This window comes from Aptenodytes patagonicus, unplaced genomic scaffold (assembly GCF_965638725.1).
Source record: "Aptenodytes patagonicus unplaced genomic scaffold, bAptPat1.pri.cur scaffold_74, whole genome shotgun sequence".
NCBI lineage: Eukaryota > Metazoa > Chordata > Aves > Sphenisciformes > Spheniscidae > Aptenodytes > Aptenodytes patagonicus.
In genome coordinates, this window is record NW_027472023.1 from 56,111 (window position 1) to 67,769 (window position 11,659).

At 58.0% G+C, this 11,659-nt stretch overlaps 1 long non-coding RNA gene across 1 annotated transcript; it reads left to right on the forward strand.

Moving 5' to 3' along the window:
• The first annotated feature begins 4,009 nt into the window (after nucleotides 1-4,009).
• On the forward strand, nucleotides 4,010-4,729 carry LOC143173421 (uncharacterized). The gene is made up of 4 exons (XR_012997553.1): nucleotides 4,010-4,056; nucleotides 4,138-4,188; nucleotides 4,280-4,357; nucleotides 4,676-4,729. It is a non-coding gene; the product is annotated as an uncharacterized LOC143173421 (long non-coding RNA).
• Nucleotides 4,730-11,659: the final 6,930 nt, after the last annotated feature.

The window sequence follows — 11,659 nt, forward strand, 5'->3', positions numbered from 1 at the left end:
GCTGGGACATTCAAGCATTGGGATAGACATGTAGCAGAAGCCACTTGGCTAGTTAATGCTAGAGGATGTGCCAGCCGACCTGGAGGCTGGCTCGCTCTCTCGAGTCGTGCTGCTGTCCTGGCCTCCCTCCCTGCCTCCCTGCCTCCCTGCCTCCCTCTTCCCAGTGCTGGGGCCAGCCGCTGTCCCCAGGCCAGGAAGAGCTGCTGCAGGCACCCAGAGCGCTTCCCGGCAAGGCCTGTACCGCCTCCTCTGCCTCCCTGGCTGCCCAGGGATGTTCCTTAGCCCACGGCCGTCTGGGCACCGAGGCAATGTGCTGCGCCTGGCGAGCAGCTGGGTGGGGGCTGCTCCAGCTCATAGAATCATAGAATGGTTTGGGTCGGAAGGGGACCTTTAAAGATCATCTAGTCCAACCCCCCTGCCATGGACAGGGACATCTCTCATTAGATCAGGTTGCTCAGAGCCCCATCCAGCCTGACCCTGAACCCTTTTCCAGCGATGGGGCATCCACAACTTCTCTGGGCAACCTGTTCCACTGTCTCACCACCCTTATCGTAAAACATTTCTTCCTTATGTCCAGGCTAAACCTACCCGCTTTCAGTTTAAAACCGTTGCCCCTTGTCCCGGCACTACAAGCCTTGGTAAAAAGTCTCCCTCCATCTTTCTTCTAAGCCCCCTTTATATACGGAAAGGCCGCAGGAAGGTCTGCCCAGAGCCGTCTCTACTCCAGGCTGAACAACCCCAACTCTCTCAGCCTTTCTTCATAGCAGAGGTGTTCCAGACCTTGGATCACTTTTGTGGCAATCCTCTGGACCCACTCTAAGAGGACCATGTCTTTCTTGGACTGGGGACCCCAGAGCTGGATGCTCCAGGTGGGGTCTCACCAGAGCGGAGTAGAGGGGGAGAATCCCCTCCCTCCACCTGCTGGCCACGCTTCTTTGGATGCAGTCCAGGATACAATTGACTTTCTGGGATTGCAAGCGCACATGGCTGCCTCATGTCCAATTTCTCATCCACCAGGATCCCCATGTCCTTCTCCACAGGACTGCGCTCAATCCATTTTGGCTCATGCGCAGTTTGCCCTTGGTGAAGCCATGTTGGCTGTCTGTAATCACCTCCCTGTCTTCAATATGTTCTGACATGCCTTCCGGGAGGATGTGCTCCATGATCTTATTGGGCACGGGTGCGCTGGAGCGGTCTGCAGCCCTCCGCAGGGGTGAGCCTCTGCAGGAGCATGGCAGATGTCTGCTTGCCTTTAGGCTGGCCCAGCACAGGAGCAGCCCAGGACAAAAGGGCCCAACCTGAGCCGATCCTTCTCCAGACTGTCGGCTTGCTACGAGAACTGTCCAGGGCCAGTTCTGCACCTCCTCATAGGACCCCCAGCTCTTCTACGGACTGCTGTTGTGTGTGCTGTGTGAGGAGACCTACACCCACCTGGCATATGCACTGGGAAAAATCCTCCCCGTGGTCAGTGAGGGGCCGCTGCTCTTTTGACAGTCCCCCCACGCAAAGCCTTTTCTATCTCCACCTCCATGTGCTCGGGCGTGTTTGTTGGGGCGCAGGGAGAGGGTCTTGCATCGCGTGTCAGTCCCTGTAGCCCCTCGAGCCCAGGCCCAGTCTCATCTGCTAGGCACTGGGTGCTGCCACCCTGCCTGCCGCAAGCCAGGTCCCTGCGTGCCAGCTTCACCTGCCCTCCCTCCCTGCATCCCTGGAGTTTTTATGACACTATATAATCAGGTGGAACCACCATCTTCTCAGGCCACGGTAGTATTTTTTACTCCACCTTTTTGGCAACCATTTAGCACTGTGCAGGCCAACCCCCATAATCATGTCCGACATTAACTCAGGCTCCAGCAGCCGGGGATGCATTTACACGGAGGCCGGCAAACGTTATCATCCACAGCCCCCTAGACCTCCCCCAAGCCCCCTCCCTTTCTCCCCACAGCTCCCCATGGCCCCACAGCCACCCGCCTGCCCTCTCACTCCACGGCCCGTATGGCCCCCATGCTGCCCTTCCACGCCACAGCCCACCAGCCTGTGCCCTTCTCCCTCCCCACAGTCCCCATGACCCTGGTCTGCCTCCCTCCCTAGGCTCCCGTCCCTGCTGGCCCCACAGCCCACTGGCCCCCTGGCCCCATCCCCAGCGGTGCTGTCCCCATGGCCCCGTTGCCGCTTGCACTCCATCCCATGGGGCCCACTTGAGCAATCTCGTAGCCGGTGGCCCTGTCCCCAATGACCCCACAGCCACTGGCTGGCACAGCCCCGGCTGCTCCCTGACAGCTTCTCCAGCCACTCACAGGTTTTGCTGCCGAGGGGAAAGGCCCTGTTGGATGGAGGCCAGAGTGACCCGGTCTGCCAACTCCTGAATGCGGTGCCGCTGCACGCAGCCGCTCGAAGGGCCAGAGCTGAAGCACGTGGGTCACTGCCTGCCTGCTGCGTGCCCCCAACCCCTTCCTCCTGGTGTCCCCCCATGTGCCAGCAGCCGCGGCTCTCTGAGCAAGAGAGACACCCCATTCCTCTTGGGAGTCTGCAAGCAGGGTGTCTGCCCAGGCTAGAGCAGAGGGCTCGCCTTTATTTTTCCCCTTTCCCGGCTGAAGTTCCCACCTGGGACTGAATGCTGGATCCTGGTGGAGGATGGATGGTTGAGCCCTGTGCTGGAGCCCACGTAGTGTGTCTGTCCGTGCACATGTGCACACCCGTGGTGCACGTACGTGTCTGTGAGTGTCTGCATGTTCCTGCTGGGAGTACATGCGCAGCCTGGGTCCTGCTTGGACTTGGGGTGGGGAGCTGCCACAGCTGGACTGCCATGGGACAGGCATACACCACAGGAAGATGCCAACATGCGGTGCCCGTGGTTGCTCCCACCCATGCTCTAAGGGTGGGTGCTGAGAGTGACGCCCTGTTTCCCCGGTGGCCACGACTGGGCCCCACTTCAGCTCTTGCCACCAGCCCCGGGGAGGTGATTGCCATGTCACAGTGGGCAGCGGTGGCCGTGTCACCGTGATGTCACTGTGGGCTTGTGACATGGGCACCCTGGCAGGTATAAAGGGGGCTGCTCCTGGAGGTGGGGGAGCATCTGGAGGAGAACCTCGGTGCTGCCGGGCAGGAGTTTGGAGAGTACTCGCCAGCGACCTGTCCTGTGTCCACGGTGCAGTGGAAGGTCCCTGACGGGGGAGAGAACGGTGAGGGCACAGTATCCCCACGGTCCCCACGGCCCACGGCCGGGCGAGGAGGGTGGCCAGGGGTCTGTGTGTTGCTGCGAGCAGTGGGAGGAAGGCAGTAGCGTGGGCCGAGGCAGGGCCAGGCAGGGAGGCTGCACTTGCTGCTGGGGCTGGTGGGGGAACAAAAGGAAGGGGATCCCGGAGGTGGAAGTGTGTTGACCTCACAGGGTGGGGTGTTGACGCTGGAGGTGGCGTCACAGAGGCCCCAGGGCAGGGCAGCCCCACAGGCAGGAGGGGCCCCATGAGCGCCTGGCACAGCAGGGCAGGGGAAGCTCCTTCTCTTCTCAGCGGTCCCTGGTGGCCCCCCCCACCTCCTGCCACGTGCTCAGCACCCAGCTGTCGCAGGCCAAGCTGGGCACGGAAGTAGTGCTCCTCTCTGCAGGGAGGCTCCCGTGCCAGCCCTGGGCTTTCTTGACTGTCCATGTGCATGGTCGTGTCCTGTGCATGAGAGCGCGCGCGTGCACCTGTGCTTGGGGAGCACAAGGCGCTGCATGGCTGTGCCCGCGGGCATACGGCTGTACCTGTGCCAGCACCTGCGGTGCTGGGCACAGCTGGAGGTGAGCAGGGTGGCATGCCGGTTCACAGCCGTGCGGTGGTGCATTCCCCTGATCCCACCCACGTGTCCATGTGCAATTGTGTGCCAGGGTAGGGCAGCGTTCCCGCGAGTGTCCATGCCTGATAGTGCCCGTGGCCGTGCCCTTCACACCCTGCTGGCTCTCCATGCGCAGGTGCAGCCATGCAGGCAGAAGCAGTAAAGCAAGACCTCCGCATGATCCGGGAGTGCCTGGCTCAGTGTTCTGCTGAGTCACAGAGGCACAAGGAGCTGCTGTGGCGTCTGGTAGGTGTGGAGTGTTCCCCTTGTCCCTGGGGGCTGGGGGCTGCGAGACCCGAGCCCCTGACCCCACCTTTCCCCACGCAGGGGAAGAAGCGGCAGGAGCTGCAGGAAACCATGGAGCAGCTCAGCATGAAGGTCAGTGTCCCCTCCTCTGCCCATGTCCCCCAGCTGCGGTGGTTGGGGCTGTGTCAGGGGCTCAGTGCCTCTGTCCGGCTCCTCTTCCCAGAACTGTGTCGTGGCGCGGCATTTCAAAAACAACCGCCAGGAGCTCCAGCAGCTGGAGGGGCTGGTGGCCCAGACAAAGGTGAGTTCACAGAATCACACACTGGCTGAGGTTGGAAGGGACCTCTGGAGATCATCTTGCCTTGTGCAATGGCCCTGCTCAGGCAGGGTCACCTAGAGCCAGTTGCTCAGGACCATGTCCAGATGTGGACTGTGTCGATACTTTGGCCTGGGGGTCTCTCTGCCTGCCTGCAGTGCCTGCAGGGCTGGGAAGGAGAGGGGAGGCGAGGGCAAAGGCAGTGCCTGAAGGGAGCCGGGAGGGGATAATGCGGAGGGGACTGCACTCGCGGGACTGTCCCAGCGCCCTGATGGCTGCTCCTCTTGCCCACCTCTCCCGCAGGAGCACGTTCAGGTGGCAAACAGGGAGGCAGCCGCCAGCCTGGGAGAGGCACAGAAGGTACAGGGGAGAAGGAGGCCCGTCCTGACAGGGTCAGGGACGGGGGTGCCAGTGCTGGGTCCGCGCACCCCAGCAGCCATGGGCAGTGGTGTGGCTGGGGAGGACATTTACCCTGGGATATGGCGTCCATGATGGAGGGATCTCCCAGGCTCTTGGCTGTGGCTGTGCTGCTCAAGGGAGCCTGCTGTGGGTCTGCAGGCACAGCAACATGGCTTTGGGGAAGGGGGTGGGATGAGTGACCCCCACTCGTGTGTCTGGGGACGCCGTGTGTAACAGGAACTCAGGCACGGGGGGCAGTGGGTAGTCTGGTGTTGCACCCTGGCCGCTGTCATGGGGGTCCTCCTCCACCCCCCTGCCCCTCCTGGAGACGCTCCTGTTCTCTTTTCCCTCCCAGGCAGACCTCTTTCAGGGAAAGGCAGAGGGAGGCACAGCAGTGCAGGAGCTGATCAAGGTGTGTGACCCAGATCCAGAAATCCCTCAGGGAGCGGCCAGAGCTGCTGGGCAATGGTGCTAGCCCCAGGACACCTGGGTGCCTGCCGCCCTGGCCTTGGCCTGACCTCCCAGTGCCCTGGGGACTGACTGGGGATGCCCTTTCCCACCATGGCTCCCTGCAATGTGTCCCACTTGCTTTGCAGTGGGAGCAGTGGTCAGATCTGGCAGAAGCTGTTCAGGAGCAGGTTGAGGTCAAGAAGGTACTGGGGACAGGAGGGACGGGGGCTCAACATGTTTGTGGGGGGAAGCCCCCTCAGAGCGGGCATGGCATGGACTCTTGACTGGGCCCTTTGCTTGTCCAGCTGCTCAGGAACAAGCTCCAGCGCCTCCAGGAGAGACAGAAAGGCCTCCAAGAGCCAACAGCATTGTGAGTGTCGATGGGGCCCTGACTGAAACCTGGGACAGGGGGGTGGGGGGTGCTGAGCTGCTCCAGGCAGACCTCTGCCACTTGCAGACATCTTTCTGGCTCCTGTCCGCTCCTCCAGCCTGCTCGGGAGAGCCCTTTGTCTTCTCCTATGCGGCTCAACACATCTCTGAGCAACTCGGGACTCCTGGAAGCAGCTCTGCACAACTCTGAGCAGCTCCCAGGCTCTCCTCCATGCCCCCCAGGCCTGGGGCAGGACAGGGGCGGGGGGTGGGTCTGTGCAGTGCTGGGGTGCCGGGGGTGCCTGGTGCCAGCCCCAGCAGAGGCTGGGCAGCACCCTGGCTCCCTGTTGGCCTCCTGGGAGACCGCCATGCTGGCCGAGGTCTCTTCTCACAGCCTAGAACTCCACGGTGTCCACAGCAGGAGGAAGACGGTGCAGGCAGACGAGACCAATCCGTCGCTGCTGCAGGAGATGGTGGCTGTGCGGCTGGTAGGACAGACAACCCCGCTGTGGGCCTTGGGGAGGGATGGGTCTGCACTGTGCCTGGGGGACATGAGGGCACCAATCTCAGCGAGGACGAGGGACGGGGTCTGAGCCCTCAAACCTCGGCCAGCTCGCGCACCCTAACACATATCCCTGCTGTGCCTTGGCCTGTAGGAGGAGCAGCGGGCTTCAAGGAGGCATAAGGTCACTTCTTGGCTGAGGTGAGTTTCCCGGGGGGCTTGGGGTGCTGGGGCTCTTCCGTAGGCAGTGGGATGCCCGTGCCAGTGGTCCAAGGGCATTAGGCAGCTTTGGACTTCTCTGGGATGAAAAGTTTCGGTATTTCTTTTCTTCCCAGCTTGGGGGGCGCATAGCGGGGGATTTTGGGGCCCACTGGGGAGACGTACAGTAGGGCTGAGAGAGATGCCCGTGCCCCTCACTCCAGTCCTGAGCAGGGAGTGCTGTGCCCAGCATGGTGCAAGATCCCATGGTGGTGTTCGAAAGAGGGTGGCTGGAAAGAGCTGAGACAAATTTGCCCCCTGCTCTGCCTGACCCCTCTCCTGTCCCCCAGGAGACTTCTTCTGTTCCTCGCCTTGCTGCAGTTTGCTGTCCTCATCCTGGTGCTGCTGAAGAGGGACATCCTTAACTGGGTCCTGCCGCCAAAGCTGGCGGCCGCCTTTGGGAGCCGCCCAGCGAGGTCCCGGTTCTTTTGAAATAAAACGAGAAAGAGAATAAAGAAATCTGTGATTGTAGGACAAGTGCGTCACCTTGTCAATGAATGTCAGCTGACGGGTTCGAGGGAGGTGGCTGCTGCTTTCCCTTCTGCCTGTGCGCTCCCCACGATGACTCTGCCTGTACACCTCTATGGACCGAGTACAGGTTCATGGGAAGACGACGAGCCACAATGACCACCTGCAGGCCCAAGAGCTCCTTTAGGAAGAATAGTAAAACAAAGAAGATGTGTGGCAGCTCGACAGCCTGGAGAAGGACCAGCTCAGGTCGGGCCCTTTCGTCCTGGGCTGCTCCTGTGCTGGGCCAGATGGAAGGCAGCAGACATCTGCCATGCTCCTGCAGAGGCTCGCCCCCAAGGAGGGCTGCAGACCCCTCCAGCGCATCCGTGCCCAATGCACGGTCTGGGCAGACCTTCCTGCGGCCTTTCAGTATATAAAGGGGGCTTAGAAGAAAGATGGAGGGAGACCTTTTACCAAGGCTTGTAGTGCCAGGACAAGGGGCAACCACGTACCCGCTCCCCCCCCCCCGCTGCCCCTCTAGACATCCTGGCCCTGGCCTGCTTCCCGGCTCAGCCCCACACTCGCGATGCTGGGCAGGGCAGCGTACTTGGGGTCAGCCATGGCTGGGGGGGCATTAATGGGGGGTGGGGGGTGGGGGTGGGGGATGCTTACCGGGGGATGCATGCAGGGACTTAGCAGCGGCTCAGCCACCAGTAACATCAACAGTGCCCCCTGGGACCTGTCCTGCCGAGGTCGGGCGCAGTCCCAGGGGGTCCCGATCCCAGGCTTGCTCTGGCCCTGTGTGGGGGTTAGGGGATGTGCGAGGCTGGGAGCTCATGGCTGAGGCTCGCGGGTCTTTGGGGCCGTCATCAGGGTCTCTGCAGCTGGTCAGAGCATGGGCTCAGTTGCGCTGTTGGGGTCGGTTCAGGTTGGGGGTGCTGGGGCTGTGGTGCCGCTCGCAGTCAGGGATGAGCGAGGGGGGAGTTTCGGGGATGGGTTAATAGGGGTAATAAGGGCTTCCGCCTTTGGGGTCCAACTTTGCCTCTGAGCCCAAACAGCCCCCGGGTGGCCGTGGTGTTAGCAACTTAGTCGTAATTGCTTTCAAACGAGATGAAGCTAAACGAGGAGCATTTAGGAAAACCTCTACAAGAGCTGACATGGGTGCAAACGTTTGTAAAAAGGACGTGGGTTAAGGAATGGGAGAAGAAAGCGTATTTTAGTCTACTTGCACCAAGACTAAATGGGAAAGGTCTCTCTCTGCCGCCTATATTAAATTTCCTGCTAAGCGCAGGGGAGAAAACGTCTACATGGAATTAATACATGCATTTCGTTGCTGACAACAGTCAACCATCCTTTAACGAATCTACCTTCTTAGAGACGATCTTAATAGTCAGAGGGGCAAGACAGTTACCCTCTTCTATCCTGAAGAGAAGGTACCCAGGGAAGATATTTGCCTCAGTAGACAGAAACGTCTCCCAGCCGGGAACGGATGCTTCATGATGTTATTGAAATTATTACTTTCTTTTCAAAAGTAAAGACAGTCAGAAAGTGACAACGTAGAGTTGAATGGAATACGGGAAATGTCTGTATATATAAGCGTATATATAAGAGGGGAGGGAGGGAGGGAGAGAGAGAGAGAGTTTGTATTCTCAGAGGAGTTTCAACATTACATTTAAGCATCACTGTGAAGCATCGCTCATGTTTTTTTTCTCATGGCCGAAGACTCTGACCCTTTGTCAAGAATTTTTCTTTCCCGCTGGGCTACTTCACTCAGCTCTTCAGGAGCAGCTTCCCGCTAAGGATTAAAGCAAGATGAACCTTCCCCCTAGAGGCTGTGATAGATCCTGCAGCAGCATTTGCTAAAGAAAATGTGAGTTGTGAGAAATAGAGTGATGACTCTTTTGGCAATAATGCAAGAAATGGACCTTTCAGGACGGTGTAAAGGTAATGAGGCCACTCAGAACTGTTGCAGGGCAAATTTGCTGTTGTGTATTTTAATGGAAGCACATGAAGTCTTGTACCTTCTGGGATCGTGTGGCTGTGTTGGGGCAGTGCTTAGGGCACTGTGAATGAATCCAAACCCAATGTTTAACAGCCTGGAGGTTTTTTGAGCAGATCATGATGCAAGTGACGCGCTCCCGTTCTGATCATTCTGATGTTAAAGGAAGTCTTTGACGGAAAGAATGAGCAAGCGCAAGTCTCAGAAATTACAGACTGACACGGACAAAGGATTCTTAAACCAGCCTTCAAAGAAGCTGCAAAAGGAGGGGAAGGTTCACCATTTTGTTACTAATAATGAAGCAAAATCCTCTGTCGGGGAGTGTCTTTACGGGATGCTCCAAACCAAGATGTGGAGCTACTTACAGCCCACAGCACCTTTTGCCACATTGGTGTGCTCTCAGAGTTTATAAAGAGCTGTAACCAGAGCTTCCCCAGAGCTGTCAGAGCCCGGCCTGTGGACGTGAACACTTCAGACTCGGCAAGGATTTGGAAAACCGGAGATAGGGGTGTGTTTGAAACTACAGGATCTGCGCCTCTGCTCCAAAAGGGAGGCCAGAAAGCCAACCGTATCCTGGGCTGCATCAAAAGAAGTTGGGTGTTGCAGTTCCAGGTGCAGGGAATGGTGAGGGAAGAAACAGGAAGAGCCAGCAGATCGACACCTGGCTCTGAGCCCGGTGTCACCGGCAGAATTTTTTGGGTTTTGAGCATGGGTCGGCTTACATGACACCAGGCCTGCTGGCGACAGACAGGGTACACCTGTCTCAAAGCGGGGGGGAAATGAACTTGGCGCAGGATTTAGCAGGGCTCACTGAAGGAGCTTTAAACTAGATGTGAATGGGGAAGGAGATAAAACCAGGCTTGCTAGAGGTAAGCCTGGGGTCGACACGCCAATGTTTGAGGTTGATGGTGTGCTAGCGAGTCCTTTGGTCTGCCGTCTCAGTGGAGCTAGGGGGATGGAGAGCCATTCGACAGCAAAGACACAAGGGTTATTGATGTGTTAGAAACCATGGAAGCGCCTGGGAATGGTCACGTAGGAATTAGGGCTTCTCTCCCAAAAATGGTGGCGGGATCAAGAGCCCGGCTTGAAGTTCATCTACACCAGTGCACGCAGCGTGGGCAACAAACAGGAGGAGCTGGAAGGCACTGTGCAGCGGGAAAACTATGGTATTGCTGCCATCACAGAAACATGGCGGGATGACTCGCACACCTGGAGTGCTGCAATGGATGGCTATAAACTCTTCGGAAGGGATAGGCAAGGAAGGAGAGGCAGTGGCGTAGCCCTGTATGTTAGGGAGCGTTTTGACTGTCTAGAGCTTGATGATGGTGACGATAGGGTTGAGTGTTTATGGGTAAGAACCAGGGGGAAGGCCAGCAAGGCAGCTATCGTGGTGGGAGTCTGTTACAGACCACCCAACCAGGATGAAGAGGCAGATGAAATATTCTATAAGCAGCTGGGAGAAGTCTCACAATCGCTAGCCCTTGTTCTCATGGGGAACGTCAACTTACCAGATGTCTGCTGGAAATACAGTGCAGCAGAGAAGAAACAGTCCAGGTGGAAGACAACTTCCTGACACAGCTGGTGAGGGAGCCAACTAGGGAAGGCGCCCCGCTGGACCTGTTGTTTACGAACAGAGAAGGGCTTGTGGGTGACGTGGTGGTTGGAGGCCGTCTTGGGCGTAGCGATCACGACATGATAGAGGTTTCCATTCTTGTAGAAGGCAGGAGGGGGGGTTAGCAGAACTGCTACTTTGGACTTCCAGAGGGCGGACTTTGGCCTGTTTAGGGGCCTGGTTGACAGAGTCCCTTGGGAGGCAGTCCCGAAGGGCAAAGGATCCCTCTTCAAGAAGGCAATCTTAAAGGTGCAGGAGCAGGCCATCCCCGTGTGCCGAAAGATGAGCCGACAGGGAAGACGACCGGCCTGGCTGAACAGAGAACTTTGGCTGGAACTCAGGGAAAAAAAAGAGAGTTTATGACCTTTGGAAGAAGGGGCAGGCAACTCAGGAGGACTACAAGGGTGTCGTGAGGTTATGCAGGGAGAAAATTAGAAGGGCCAAAGCCCAGCTAGAACTTAATCTGGCTACTGCTGTAAAAGACAATAAAAAGTGTTTCTATAAATACATTAGCAACAAGAGGAGGGCTAAAGAGAATCTCCGTCCTTTATTGGATGGGGGGGGAGGGGGAACGTAGTGACAAAGGATGAGGAAAAGGCTGAGGTACGCAATGCCTTCTTTGCCTCAGTCTTTAATAGTAAGACCGGTTGTTCTCCGGGTACCCAGCCCCCTGAGCTCGCAGGCAGGGGCAGGGAGCAGAATAAAGCCCCCGTAATCCAAGGGGAAATGGTTAGCGACCTGCTACACCGCTTCGACACACACGCACACAAGTCTATGGGGCCAGATGGGAGCCACCCAAGGGTACCGAGAGAGCTGGCGGAAGTGCTCACCAAGCCACTTTCAACCATCTATCAGCAGTCCTGGCTAACCGGGGAGGTCCCAGTTGACTCGAGGTCAGCAAATGTGACGCCCATCTACAGGAAGGGCCGGAAGGAGGATCCGGGGAACTACAGGCCTGTCAGCCTGACCTCAGTGCCAGGGAAGGTTATGGAGCAGATCATCTTGAGTGCCATCACGTGGCACATGCAGGACAAGGAGGCGGTCAGGCCCAGTCAGCACGGGTTTATGAAAGGCAGGTCCTGCTTGACTAACCTGATCTCCTTCTATCACAAGGTGACGCGCTTAGTGGATGAGGGAAAGGCTGCGGATGTTGTCTACCCAGACTTTAGTAAAGCCTTTGACACCATTTCCCACAGCATTCTCCTGGAGAAACTGGCTGCTCATGACTTGGACAGGCGTACGCTTCGC